Raw genomic sequence first — 15200 nt, forward strand, 5'->3', positions numbered from 1 at the left:
CAACAGTGGCATCTGAGTCTAAGCTCTGTCCCAGGGGAGCTGGAATGGACCCTGCACCCAGTGGCTACCGCCCCCCTTGAGGACTGACTGTCTGGGCCCTCAGCCATGGTTTTGTGAACTTCGGGGCCAGCAGGGTTTCCCTCTCGGCACAGACAGGAGTTGGCCCCACACGGAAGAAACACAGCAGCCAGTGTGATCAAAGGGTTTTTAATAATAAAAACCTGGCAATGCTGTGTTGCAGCTTAAAATCGGAGTGTCTGGTTTGCAGAAAGCTTCGGATGACAGCGGAAGCTCAAAATCTGTTCACAGAGTCTCCATGGAGATGAGGCCGCCATTGAATCCCCTGGGGCCATTGATCCAATGTGGGGGAGCTTGTCCTCAGAGTGCGTTGGACAGGGGGTTCCTGCAGATAGAATTAGGCTAAAATGCAGCATCTAACCATTTGTTCCCCCCACCTCCAATCCGTTTTTAACTTGTTTTATTTTTTATTGTTTTCTGGGTTTGGGGGGGCTTGACGTTTTTCTGTGTTTCACTGTTGTCGTTTGCGATCCTTTTCTGGCATGATCTTCTTCGGATGAAATTCAGGAGAGTTAATCTACAGAGACAGTGACTGGATTGATTGTCTAGGCGCGTGGCAGGGGACGAGGGGGGCACACGAGGAGCTAAGAATAATAGATACAAGACTGAAAAAAATGCTCCATAACGGGTGGTGGTGATGAAGGCACAAGTTAAAAAAAATCGACGTAGACCACACAAATCATATGTCAGCGAAACGGTTTGTTTTAAATGGAAAACCAAACTGAAATAACAACCACAAGAGCCCTGACCTGGTGAGGGCGCATGCTCTTGACTGGATGGTGGACCCCGGACCAGTCAGAGGGGCGCTGTGGACACCGGGGGCAAGCAGGCGGCAGGCTTTCTCCTCCTTGGCCCATTCTCCTCAACTATGCACTGGAGGGGGCCATAACTAGCGGCCTGGTGGGGCAGTGGGCATCAGGACGCTCCCTGGAATGTGTGTTGGGATGCATCAGCTCACTCTCTAGCCACTGGCCCCTTCTAGAAGCTGCACACAGATAAAAGGTCCCAGTTAATGAGGGAGCTGGTGAAAGTTTTAAAATTCACAGCAAGCCCACTCTGCATAACGATGTATCAGAAACACAACAACCCTTTACTCTAGAAGGAATTAATTGCTGGGCCCAGCAATTCAGGGCACGCTGACAGAATCCTTAATTTCGTAAGCTGACGATTTCCCAAAGCGCCGGATTTTAGACTGGCGTCTTTCTATGTGTGAGACTCCCACAGCTCGACAAAGCGCCGGATTGTCTTGACGGCTTACTCAGGAAGAATCGGGGACGTGGGGTCTGAATTCACGTCGGTTCTAAATTCTTCCTGCTGGGTGGAAAGTGGTGGACTGCAGGCCCCAGAAAAGTCAATGGCGGCTCTGTGCTCTGAACCTCACAGACACAGCCCTGGACTTGTCCGCACTGGGCCCACGTCTGCTGACCCAGCACCCACGTTTCCAAGCTGAGGTCCAGTGGTGATGGTAGTCCAGACACCGTATCGTGTCTTATATATGCATGATGAGGCTTTAAAAAGTTCACAATCTCGTGGAATTCTCCCCTAACCCTTTCGAAGCTCCCGTGTCTACATTGGAGCCCTGCTGGCATAGTGAGTTACATGCGGGGCTGCTAACCCCATGGTCAGCACTTTGAACCCACCAGAAGGCTCCTGGGGAGAAAGATGAGGCTGTCTGCTCCAGTTAACATGCATCGTCTCGGAGACCCACAGGGCCAGTTCTACCCTGTCCCCGAGTCCCTAAGAGTCAGAATCAATTTGCTGTGAGGTGCTGTCGATTGGGACTCATTGCAACGGCCTGTGAGAGAGGAGAGCTCCCACGGAGGGTCGTACCCGCACATATGAAAGAAGAACAGCGCTCTAAGGTGACGTTATTTTAGGAGGCAGTCTGGTATTTAGTTGAAAGGTGACCTCTTTCAGTTCAAATTTTAAAGGGTTTCTCGGGCGCCAGTCTAGGAGCTTCCCAGGGCTCTACCAGTCCCGTAAGTTTGGATTTCTGAAAAAGATTGGTTTAATTTTGTTCTACAATTTCCTCCCCTTAAAAAAAAATCACATCTCATATTTTATTCTCACTCCAGAACATTCCCTGCTTAAATCGATCTTTTCTTCTTTTTCTCCCCCCCCCCCTCCGCCCATCTCTCTCTCCCCTTGTTCAGTGCTACGTAATGAACTGCTAGCTCACACGAATTCAGCTTCAGGGTAGAAATAGTAGGCTTTAGCTCCCATGGAAAGCTTGTCAAGGATTTATAATTGGCTCTGATTTATTTAAATTCCTTTTCTCCTTCCTTACCCTCTCTCATTCATTTTTCTATCCCGAATTTAGTGACATAAGCGTCATTTTAGTTTGCCCATATCGTAACATTATGGTGCTGGTGTAGCATAAATACCATAAATTTACTTTCTCACAGTTCAGGAGGCTTGAAGTTCGAAGTCATAATAAGCTTTGGGGAAAGTATCTCTCTATGTGGGCTCTCAGGAATGATCCTTATATCTTTCAGTTTACATGGCTCCAGCATTTCTTGATCTCTGTCGTCCTCCCTTTTTTATCGGGGACTCTCTGCTGTGGCCAGGTCAGAAGAGTTGGTAGTGGTAATTGGGGGCCATCTAGTTCTGTTGATCTGGGGTCAGGTGAAGCTCTGTCTCGTGTAAAGAATGGGCTTGTGGACTGATTTCTCCTTTGAATCTGGTTCCTTTTTCCTCTTTTGCTCCAGACCTGTAGAGATCAATAGTTGTATCTTAGATGGCCACTCGGAACCTTTAAGACCCAGATGCTACTTAGCAAGCTAAGTGGTTGGACATAAACTTTATTGATCGTGCTGTGCCAATTGACCAAGAGGTCCCATAAGACTGGTTCTGAGCCTTCAAGTTCTGAACCTTCAAATCCATTAGACCGATGCGGGGAGGTGTTTGGAAATCACCGGGAAATACCCGTGCCTGAGGAGCCCTGTCGGCGTAGAGGGTAGCTTGCTGCACCTGACATAGTGTCAGCAATTCAAAGCTACCAACTGATCCATGAAAGAGAGATGAGCACAGGGTCAGTGTCGGAACCCACAGGGGCAGTTCTATCCGGTCCTGTGGGGTCTCTATAAGTTAGCATCAACTCGATGGCAGTGATTTGGGGTTTGGGTTTGCGGTTCTATGTGCTGTATTATAGCTATGATGACAGGCATGCTGTACAATAGACATGCCTGCCAATCCACCTGAACTCATGTAAGATGAATATGTACATGCAAGCTTAGCCATCTCTATGACTACTCATGTGTTTTGGGGTTGTTACTGCTGTCAGTGCCTACGTATCGATCGTGTTGCTTATTCTTGTGTATTTCTTAGTGTCGTCCTTTACCTTGGTTAGGCTGGGCTCATTGCAACAACATTTGGTGTTGTGTCTGTCTAGAGAGTGATTTTCCCTCCCAACCTTGGTAATTACCAAAAAATGCCACTTTCTATAAAATACTGATTTTTAAAATAAATCATTTTATTGGGATCGCGTATAACTCTTACCACAATCCATCGTGTCAAGCACATTTGTACATTTGTTGCCCTCATCATTCTCAAAACATTTGCCTTCCACTTGAGCCCTTGGGATCAGCTCCTCATTTTTTCCCCTTTTCCTCCTTCCTCCTGCCTTCCTCCCTCATGAATCCTTGATGATTTATGAATTATTATCTATTTTTGTATTTTTATGAAAGCTGGGATCATACAATATTTGTCCTCGACTTATTTCATTCAGCATAATGTCCTCCAGATTTATTTATGTTATGTGGTATAGGACAATATCATTGATAACACATGTGAGTAGAATTTTGTTGAAGTTCATCCAACAATTGCAGCTGTACATTGACAGGGAAGCTGCCAGAGGCTCAGGCTGGATTCAGAAGAGGACACGGAACAAGGGATAGCATTGCTGATGTCAGATGGATGTTGGCTCAAAGCAGAGAACACCAGAAAGATGTTTGCTTGTGTTGTATTGCCTGGCCAAGACAGTTGACTGTGCGGATCATAACCAACTCTGGATGGCCTCAGAAGAATGGGAATTCCAGAATGCTTCATTGTGCTCCTGGGGACCGTGAACATGGATCAAGAGGCAGCTGTCCAAACAGAACAAGGAGATAGTGCATGGTTTAAAATCAGGGGAAAAGTGTGCATTAGGGTTGTATCCTCGGACCCTATAGATTCGTTTGTACTTTCTAGAATTTCATATGAATGGAATCCAATCGTATGTACCCTTTTTGAGTCTAACTTCTTTCACTCGACATAATATTTTTAAGCTTCAGCTATGTTTTTATGTAGATGAACACTTCTTCTTTTAATAGTTACTTTGTAACAGGAGCCCTGGTAGCATGGTGGGTTACTCGCTGGGCTGCTAACTTCAAGGTCAGCAGTTCAAAACCATCAGTCACTCCGAGAGAAAATGAGACTTTCTACTCCATTACAGACGTCCTGTCTTGGAAACCCACCGGAGCTGCTCTTCCCTATCCTATAGAGTTCCGAAGAGTCAGAATGGACATGTTGGCAGTGAGTTTGGGTTGGCTTTATGTTACTTTGATGTGTTTGCCACATGTTGTTGACCACTCACCCGGTGATGGACAGTGTGTGTTATTTCCTTCACAATTTATTCATAAAATGGCTATGAGGGGACGGGAAGGGAGGGGGGAAGGGAGGAAAGGGGGAGCTGATAGCAATGATGACTCTAGGGGAACAATAACAGAATTGTGGGTGAATGGATACACTGGATGGTGTAAGATACAGCAAAAGAGATAAAACAAAGGGAGTAGGGAGCAGGGAGGGAGGGGGAAAATGAGCTGATACCAAGGGCTCAAGTGGAAAGCAAATGTTTTGAGAATGATGATGGCAACAAATATACAAATGTGCTGGACACAATGGATGGATGTATGGATTGTGAGAAGCATTGTATGATCCCCCAATAAAATGATTTATATATATATATATAATGTCAGAATAAGAGTCCCTTGGGGGTAGGTGGGGAGGGAGGGGATAAAGGGGAGCTGATGTCCAAGAGTTCAAGAAGAAAGAGTTTTTAAACTGATGGTGGCAGCAATTGTACAATTATGCTTGATCTAATTGTATTAAGGATTGTTATACTATCTGTAAGTGCTTCCAGTAAAATAATTAATAACAACCTAAATGGCTAGGGACATTTGTACGCCAGTCTGGGGGTTGACATCGCATCCTTTCTCTTGAGTAGAGACGTGGGAGTGGAACTGCTGGGTCACACTGGGTCGCTGTCTTTGTTACCTAGTACTGCTCTGAGAGAAAGACCATCGTGGATGCTTAACAAGCAGAACTGCATTCCCTTCATGGTTGAGGAGGCTTGAAGTCCACATTTGGGTGCCAATTCTAAGGGAGGACTTTCACTTTTGGCTCTGAGGGAAGATCCCTGTCTCTTTTCAGCACCCGTGGGCTTGATGTCCCTTGGTGATCTCCATGGTCGTGGTGTCAGTTTCCCCTGGGTCTAGGAGGTTCACAGCACAGGGACTCTGGGTCCCAGGGATGTGCTCCACCACTTGCTCTTCTTTCTTGGTGGCAGTACATCCCTTTCTCTCTGCTCTTTTCTGTCTCCTTTTATCCCTTACAAGATAGCAAGTCACATCTCACAGTAGGACTGGGACCTGAGACAGGGTGTGGCACCTGACCCTCTTACAACTGATTGGTGGATAACATCAGATTACATCATGCGGAATGACTGTATCATTCTATAACTGCCAAACCATTCCCAATCATAGCCCGACCAAGTTGAGCCATATTCAGGAAGGACACAATTCAATTCAAGATGGTAAATATATGTGTAATTAAGCACACACACACCTGCCAAAATGTTTATCCACTCCCTGCCCCAAACTTGCTACCATTGATTCAGTTCTGACTCACAGTGACTCCATAGGATAGAGCCGAATTGCTCAATAGAATGTCCAAGGCTGTAATATTTAGGACTGTAAATTCATAATCTGAGAAATGGGACGATAGGAAAAACTTGGCATCCGGATCGTAGGAAGACTCACTAACAACCTATAATAGACAGATAATACCACCGAGAACACAACCGTGCTTGCTGAAAGGGAAGACAAAGTGAGGTACTCTTCTGGAGGAAGACCAAAGGTTACAGATTTCGGTTTGAGGACATCTCTGAATGAAGAACACAAATAGCCTCAAACTGGACCGATAAACAACAGCAGGATACATGGAGCAAAGATTGACGTTTTCAAGATCTGCAGTGATCTTGCTAGCTGTTTCCTTCCACAAGAAGCCATACTGGTCCAGGACGTTGGTGGTATGGTGCAGAGTGGACCTAGTAAGAGAGAAGTACCAGTGACTCTAGGCTTCTTAGAAAAACATCTGCGTGCTAGAGGGTGGGAAGTTAACCCAACAAAAATGCAGGCACCTTTCATGTCAGTGAAATTTCCAGGGGTCCAGTGGGCATGCCAAGACATTCCTAATAAAGTGAAAGATAAATTCTTGCATCTGGCCTTCCTACAACTGAAAAGGAGGCACAATGTCTCTTGGGCCTCTTTGGATTTTGAAGGCAACATATCCTTCATTTGGGCAAACTTTTTTTTTTTTTAAATGAGCGAACTCTTCTAGCCTATTTAACAAGTGACTTGGAAGCTGCTAGTTTTGAGCAGGCCCCAGAACAAGCAAAGGCCCTGGAACAGGTTCAGGCTGCCGTGCAAACTGCTCTGTCACTGGGCCTTATGGTACAGGTTTGGGGTCTCTGGTAGACTCCTGTTGGTCATGGTGTAGACCCTTGGGATTCTGAAACAGATCTCCACCATTCTCTACAGAACCAACTCTCCTTTTTGAGAAACAGTGTTTGGCTAATTACTGGATTTCAAAAGAGACAGAATGTCTAACTATGGGCCACCAAGTCGCCATGTCGTCTTACCTGCCCCTCATGAACTGTGTGTTGTCTGACCCACATGCAGTTGGATGTGCACGTCAGCCTTCCACCATGAACTGGAAATGATATACATGGGATTGGGCTCAAGCAGGACCTTGAGTTGCATGAGGGTGTGACCCTAATGCGCATGGTCTCCATTCCTGTCATATTACCTTCTCTCTCCCAGTCTGCACTTGCGACCTCAAGGGGAGTTCCTTACGATCAGTTGACTGAGACGGAGACAAGGTATGCTCAGGTGACAGCTGGTTCTGCATGATATGCAAACATAATATGCACTTGAAAATGGGCAGCCGTGGCACGGCAGACCTTTCCTGGGATCTTCCTGAAGGACAGTGGTGAAGGGAAATCCAAGGAGTGGAACTTCAAGCAGTGGGCCTGATTGTTCACTCTCTGTGTTAGAGGCCTGGTTGTTCACTCGCTGTGTTAGACAGGGTTCTCCAGATAAACAAAACCAGGACAGTTATTTTATATATATATATATATATATATATACATATATATCTATATCAAGAAGGATTGTAACAAGTACATAGTCCACACAGCAGTACAAAAGACTCAGTTCAACTCACTTCTGTGGATCAGTTACTATACCGGAAGTCCTTCAGCGTATGTGCACTGCCAGGTCCAAGTTCAAGGAAGCAGACAGCAGAGTCCTCCCTCAGGTGAGGCAGGCAGTCTTCCCACAGGCAGCAGATAGCACAGCGGGGCAACCACAGTCAGGAGCTTAGTGAAGCAGGCCCATATTGAATATTGAACTCAAGCAATGCACGGCGACAGGATCCACCAGCCTCAAGCTCAAGTGATGTACGCACCGGCAGCGTGGTGAAGCAGGTCTCAAAGGAGCCTCAAGCTCTAGCAACATGACCCATGGGTTGACCTGGTCCACAGGTAGTGTAGCACACAGGTTGAGGCAGAGAACTAGCTAAAGCAGCACCACACTGGTCCCATCACCAGAGAGCAAGAGCAAGGGGAGCAGGCCTTGCAGAGCCATTGATCTCTTTGGCCTCCAATCAAACTGCAACCTGATTAATCCCACATGTTCCTATTGACCAGGTTGGCACAAGAAACCTAACTGTCACATATTGTTTGGAAGGAGAAGTGACCAGATGTGTGAATGTATCCTGTGGACAATGGCTTGGCTGGATGGTCAAGGACTTGGAAGACACCATGATTAGAAAATGAGTGACCAAGAGGTATGGAGCAGAGGAGTGTGGGTAGTCCTCTCTGACTGACCCAGAGCAGTCAAGTGTCTCCTGTTTACCAGATGTGTCTGAATCTGTTTTGGAATTGGAAGCCATCCCACACCACAGTCCCCCAGCCTTTTCCATTTTGGACGAGTTGATGTACTTCCTGCCTTTGCAATGTCTTAGTAATGTAAAATATTAATGTATTTGCTTCTTGGGGTGGGTGTTTGTACATAAAAGCAGAGCTCTGTCTTGGAAGAAGTACAGCCAGAGTGCTCCTTAGAGCCAAGGCAAGACTTCGTCTCACATGTCCGGACATGTTGTCAGCAGAGACCGGTGCCTGGAGAAGGACAGTATATTTGGTAAAGTGGAGGGACAGTGAAAAAATGGAAGACCCTTGACAGGATGGACGGACACAGTGACTGCAAAAATGGGTTCAAACATAAGAACAATTGTGAGGATGGGGCGGGTTGGGGTGTGGGCTTGGAACCGACTCAATGGCACCTAGCAAGAACAATATAGCTGCAGGGGAGGGGGCCATGGCCGTTCAGTGGTGGTAGAATGGTAGAAGCCTCCCAGGCAGGAGATGCCGGTTCAGTTCCTGGGAAATGCCCCGCCCCATCTCTTGGTTGCTAGGAGGCTGAGCAGGTGTCAGCAGTTTCTAGGCTCAGACAGATGAGGAAGAATGGTCTGGTGATCACTTCAGAAATCAGCTAAGTGCAAACCCTATGATGACTGACCGTGGGGATGGCACCGAATGGGCAGCAGTTTGTTCCCCTGTGTGTGGTCACCAGGAGTTGGGGGACAACCGGAGGACAGCATTGTCTGGTCTAACCCCCCACTTTATTCTGCATTTGGCTCCAGGCTTCATTGATTCACTCCCCCACCATCCTCAGCACCACACCCCGGTCCAGCTCATTACTCTCCGTTGTTGAAATCTCTCTCACCAGCAGAGGGCCTGTTTCCCAGCCATCTTGTTCCCCAAGAGAGTTGGGGCTGAAGCCTCTCTGTTAGGAGCTCTGGTAATGTAGTGGTTATGTGTTGGGCTGTGATACACAAGGTTCGCAGTTTGAAACCACTAGCTGCTCCACAGGAGAAAGATGAGTCTTTCAACTCCCGTAAAGAGTTACTGTCTGGGAAACCTACAGAGGCAGTTCTGCCCTGTCCTTTAGGGTCACTATGAGTTGGCATCGACTCGATGGCAGTGAGTTTGGTCTGGTTTTTTCAGACCACCCAGTTCATTTTCCTCCAGACCCATTTGCTGCTCACTGTCCCATCGAGCTGGAAAATGACCCCTATTGATCACAGGGACCCTCCAGGCCAGCACATCCAGAACCAAAGCCGTGTCTGTGGACTCGAGACTGGCTACGGACTGTGTAGGACCAAGTGCACAGTGAAAATGGTGGGGCCTCTTATTTCAATCTTATCAGGAATTTGAAGATGGCAACAGCAGGGCAAAAATCAAAGTCCGGGGCTCCTTAATGGGCGGCCCTGTATGGCTTCACCTGTGGGCACCTACAATCATTTTCCGGCCACTGACTTTGCTTTCTGAGAATGCCCCATATGTCTGCTGGATTTCCTCTTATTTTCTCTTCCCAACTTGCCTTTGCATCCTTGTCTTTTCTGGAGAGCCTGCTGGCTTGGCTGCCGCTTCTCACTGTGGCAAGTACATAATCTCCTGTCAACTTGTGAAGGGGTGGAGTCTAGCCTGCCAATCAGGTCACCGCTTGATGACCTCATTTGGAGGCACAAAGGAGATAAATAAATAACTCACTGGAGGCCAAATACATGCTCTGCTTCATCTTCCTCCCTGGAGGCAGGACACACATTCTCCCTGCTGAACATTCCTGTTGACAAGACACATGGAGCCAAGCTGATGGAGCCAGAGCCCCGGAGCTGGAGGAGCCATGGAGATGCTTCCACTGCCACTGGATCCAGAAGACATTTCACCCACTGAGCTTCCTGAATTCAGCATCATTGCATGTGTTACATGAGTCTGAAGAGGAATTTATAGACTGGTATCAGATATATGAGTTAATATCAGACTTATGGACTTGAACTGGACTGGGGTGTTTTCTTAATAGGCAATTACTCTTTGATATAAAGTTCTCTCTTACACACATACGAGTCTCCCTAGATTTGTTTCTCTAGTCAACCCGGACTAGCACACTCAGCTTCAGGGTCAGTGAGTTTCTCTGGTAGTCTCCTGGAGGGCTCTGCATCTTGCTCTGACATGAACCTGTCTCTCTGCCGTGGCTGGAGTGACGTCAGCATCTAGTAAAGTGGGGCTTGACCGCAAATCAGGACTCCCACCCATCTTTCACCGGTACTTCTAACCCTGGCCCTGCCCACTTCTCCCACCAAGCTACAGGATCCCAAGTCCTTCCAAAAATAAAAGCCTTGAGTCGATTCTGACTCATAGTGACTCTGTAGGACAGAGCAGAACTGCCCACTGATTTATAGGGGTGGAAAGCCTCACCCTTCTACCATGGACCAGCCATTGGTTTCGAACTGGTGACCTTGCAATTAGCAGCCCAATACTACCAGAGCTCCTTTCTAGGCCTTGACTTTTCTGCAAACTTTTGACTCATGACAGACAATAGCATCTATTCACCGCTTTCAGAATCCATGCTTCCCGCCCACAGGAAGACTACAATTCCCAGTGACCTTACAGCCAGGTGAGATCAGGTGGACTTTTCTGACCAATGGAATGTGACTTGCTGACCTTGGATGCACCCACCTCTGCAGCCTGTGATGTTTCGGCTGATCCGGGGTTCATAATCCCCCCGATGTTACATAGAGTCAGAAAAGCCTGCAACTTACCATCTGACCCATGGGACATGGACGTCGTACCTGCCGAGGCATTTTTGTGATATAAATCTCTCCCGGTGTCTCTGTGTGCAGGTATGCTAGCCTCTCTAAGAAGCCTGCCTAACACGGTTAGAATCAAATTGATGGGGTAGGTCCCTGGGTGATGCATATGATTTCAACCACCAGACAATGGCCTGGGGGCATGTTTCATAAAGATGCGTGTTTGTAATTAGGTGCCACTGAGTTGATTCCAATGATGTGACTCCATACGACAGGGTAGCGTCCCCTGTCGGATTTGCCAAGCTGTCGTGTGGATGGAAGCAGACCTCCAGATCTCTTCTTCCAAGGAGCAGCCTAGGAGCAGCGAGTGGCTTTGTATTTCCAGGCTTTTAGTAGGCAGTTCCTTCTGCCCAGAGTGCCGTCAAAGAAGCCCTCTGGGGTGGTTCTACTCTGCCACATGGGGTCGCTATGCATTGAAATCGACTGGCTATCACTGGACACCAGCAGCAGCAAATTCTGGAACGGGTTTCTCTGTGGTCTAAATGGGTATCGCTCAACTATTTGCCGTAAGATTGGTGGTTCCAACCCACTTCGTGATGCAGCAGAAGAAAGGGTTAGAGACCAGACCCCATTGCTGTCACGTGTCTTCCCACCCGCAGGCACCCTGTAGGACACAGCAGAACTGTCCCATCAGGTTTCCAAGTCTGACATCTTGACGGAAGCAGCAGGTGGGTTAGAACCACCTACCTCTTGGCCAGCAACCAAGCACACAACGATTGCTCCAAGAAAACCCTCGGGGTCAGCTCCACTTGGGGTTGTCCTAGTCAAAATGGGATTTCTGGGCGGATTCAATGAAATCACAAACAGCACTCAGTGAATGTCAGCCATGAATATGGCCAGGTCCATACCCCCTTCCCCCCTTGACATGCACACGCATCACTCAAGCCGTCTGCCACCCTTGGCCCGGAGTGGGGCACAGCGGGAGGGGGAACATCTTCAAAGTGGGTCCAAAGTGCCTCCGTAATTCCATTTTGAAGATACAGCCGGTGCCCTTTCCAGGAAGCATCCCAAGGCCTCAAAGGCCTATTACCTGGGAGTCAGGGCACAGCCCCACCAGCCACTCCCCAACCTGCTGCAGACTCGCTGGCAGAAAATCAGACACCCCTATTGTGGAGGGCTAATTGGTGACCATCTGCTGGGGAGAACTTGCTTCCATCTTTTTTCCCATTCAAGAGGCATAAATATTTGTACTGTCAGTAGGCCCGGGGGGCTCTGGAGATGGTTATCTGCATGAACAAGGAGAAGGACCTTGAGGTTGGAGGCTGAGTCCCCCTGGTGAGACACTTTCAGAGGGCTCCCTGCCAGCAGCTGTCCCTGGCGGAGATGTGGTGGGCAGTCCACTGAGTTTGTTTGATCCAGCAGCTTTGGGTGTCCCCATCTCTACTTCTGGGGTCCCCATGTCTTCTCCAAGGACACCAAAGCTCTGCTTTTCTGTGCCCCTGGTTCCTTCTGGAAGCTTCTGAGTGTGTGGATGGTGAGACTGAATTTGCTGCTTTCTTTTGTGTGTGTGTGTGTTTCACGTTTTATATAATCAAGGTGCATTCCTTTTCAGAATGATGCATGTAATTTGTGAATGCCTTTTTGTTCGGGAAGATTCCAACCACATCTAGATCCAGCCCAGGAAATGTTAGCACCTTCCCTCTCTCCCCTTCCTGCACCTTGTTCCAAAGGTGAGGTGATCCAAGTCTGGGGGCACCCTCTAGGCCTTGACGTGCATCTATATGTACACCTATTCATGCCTCTGTTAAAAGCACCTGAAAGCCTGGCTTCAGGCATATGTTTGTCCTTAAGATGTTTGGGGACAGGAGGTGGGTGGAAAATTTCTGCTAGAGGGTCTCTAGTCTTGAGGCACCCCGTGGCTTTGAATAGATGCTTGGGACACATGGAATAGAAGAAGAATTTACCCATAAAACATCTTACTAACAAACGTTGGCAGTTCAAACCCATGCAGGACCCCAGGGGAGAAAGAAATCGTGATCTGAATCCATGAAGATTCCAACTTTGGACACCCCGTGGGGCAGTTCTACCTTGTCCTGTAGGGGCGCTGTCCATTAGGCTCCACTCGGTGGCACCCAACAACAGAAGCTGCTAATAAAGATTTACCTGTTGTTGGGGCCCCTGGAGAGACAGCCTCTTATCAGTCACCAAGCTGATCTGAGACACAGGGCACACATGACACAGGACACAGTGACACATGGCATGGGACACATGACATGGGACACACAGCACCCATGACAACGTGACACTGATGACACAGGGTGCATAGGACACACTTGACACGTGACAGTATACAGGTGACATGACACATGGCACACACGAAACAGCACACATTGGACAAAGGACACACAGGACACATGACATGCTGAACACATGTCACTCAAGTATGAGCATTTGTCTGGTGAGGGACATGTAGATCGTTTAGTCCTCTAGATGGAGGGGTCAGCTGGAGGACTGCAGCTTCCAGGCAGAGAAAGGGACAAATGCAGTTGAGTGGGTTTGGGGCTGTTCAGAAGGTCTGGAGCTGATGGAGTCATATTTAGATTCCGTGAGAAACCTTCCAGCCTAATTACACAACAGATTTAAGCAGAAGATTTTGGTGGTTAAAGACCAGAATATTCAGGCAGTATGAATAAATACAATTTTACTGTGTTGTTGTTTAAGTTCAAGTTAATAGACAAAAACACAACAACGAATGTGCAGAATACTTACACTTTCTATAAACGCATACCAATGCCAAATAGTAATACTTCAAGAATGCCAGAAAGCAAATTGCAGGACAGCATCGAAACATGGATTTTGGATATAGATGCCAGTGAAATGAGTCAAACAGTATGCATACATTATATGAAATTTGTCCCAGGGCTGAATTAACATAAGGAAATAAGCTCTGTAATGTACTCATTGATGCAAACCTAATAAAAATGAACACATTATTATCTGGATAGACACAGAGAGGTATTCTAAACAAAATTGACTTTTCATGTTAAAAACACTCAACAAATGTAACATAAAACAGGTATAACCCAATACGCTATTACAAATTCACGAAGAAACCACAGCAAATGTCACACTTCCAACTCAAAACTTACCGCCATCAAGTCAATTCCATCGTACGGCCACCCTATAGCACCGGCTAGAGCTGCCACTGTCAGCTTCCGAGACTGTAACTATTTATGGGAGTAGAAAACCTCTTCATTCTCTAGCAGATTCTCTGGTGGTTTCGAACTGCTGACCTTGCTGTTAGCAGTTTGATGCATAGCCACTACGCCATGATGGTGCAATCACTCCCATATCAAGAACAAGTCAAACTTGCATGCCCACTTTCACCACTGAGACTTTAAATTGTACTGTATATTCTAGCTAGCGGAATTAGAAGAGAAAAAACAAAATCTAACTATTCCACTAGGATTATACCTAATAAAACATAAGCCCCTGCCTGGTCAACTCCAATCATAGCACGTTAAGTACTACATTCCCTAAACTTTTAATTTTTCCACTAACACCTGACTCTTAACCCGTGACATTTAGCTCCCAACTAAGAGTTTTCCTTGGCTCTTTTTCCTGAACCAGGACCATCGATGGATCCGAAGCCCAAGGTTCTGATCTTTTTTTTTTTTATAAATGTGCCCTAGGCATGAAACAGCTCTGGCCACGATCTAGGCATCAAGCTAGGATGAACAAAGGGCTGCCAGTCTGTTCTGCCCCTGACTGATATAAGAGCACCACCACTAATCAGGTGTCTCTTTGTCCATAGGCAGGGGATGGGTTCTGATCTTAAGAACAGATGTTGACGCCACAGTGCACTACAATTTTAAACCGAACCCCAAACCTAGTTCACCAAGAAGCGCATGCTGCTTCTTATCTGTCGGGAGCCCTCTCCGCTCAGATTTTACCTCAAGTCATCAGAACTGCGGCAGGGAGACAGAAAAAACCAGGACTCGCAAACACATCGTCTGTTTTCAGTTAACTTTTAAACTATTTGAAATGAGTTCGCGGTACTTGGCCAAAAATGGGTCATGTAAATGTTTAAAAGGAACCAACAGCATCCCTGAATCATGTCCCTGAATCATGGCCGCCAGGGGTCTTTTCCGCTAGTAGACAGACAGGCCCAGGCTTGGGTTACCCAATAAGCAAGAGGTCTGTGGATCGCTGTG

At 47.2% G+C, this 15200-nt stretch overlaps 1 non-coding gene across 1 annotated transcript; it reads right to left on the bottom strand.

The window, feature by feature from the left end:
- Nucleotides 1–14665: 14665 nt before the first annotated feature.
- On the bottom strand, nt 14666–14809 carry LOC142430112 (small nucleolar RNA SNORA48). Its single transcript, XR_012780583.1, has one exon. It is a non-coding gene; the product is annotated as a small nucleolar RNA SNORA48 (small nucleolar RNA).
- Between the last annotated feature and the right edge of the window lie 391 nt (nt 14810–15200).

The sequence above is a fragment of the Tenrec ecaudatus genome, chromosome 16, assembly GCF_050624435.1.
Source record: "Tenrec ecaudatus isolate mTenEca1 chromosome 16, mTenEca1.hap1, whole genome shotgun sequence".
Taxonomy (NCBI): Eukaryota; Metazoa; Chordata; class Mammalia; order Afrosoricida; family Tenrecidae; genus Tenrec; species Tenrec ecaudatus.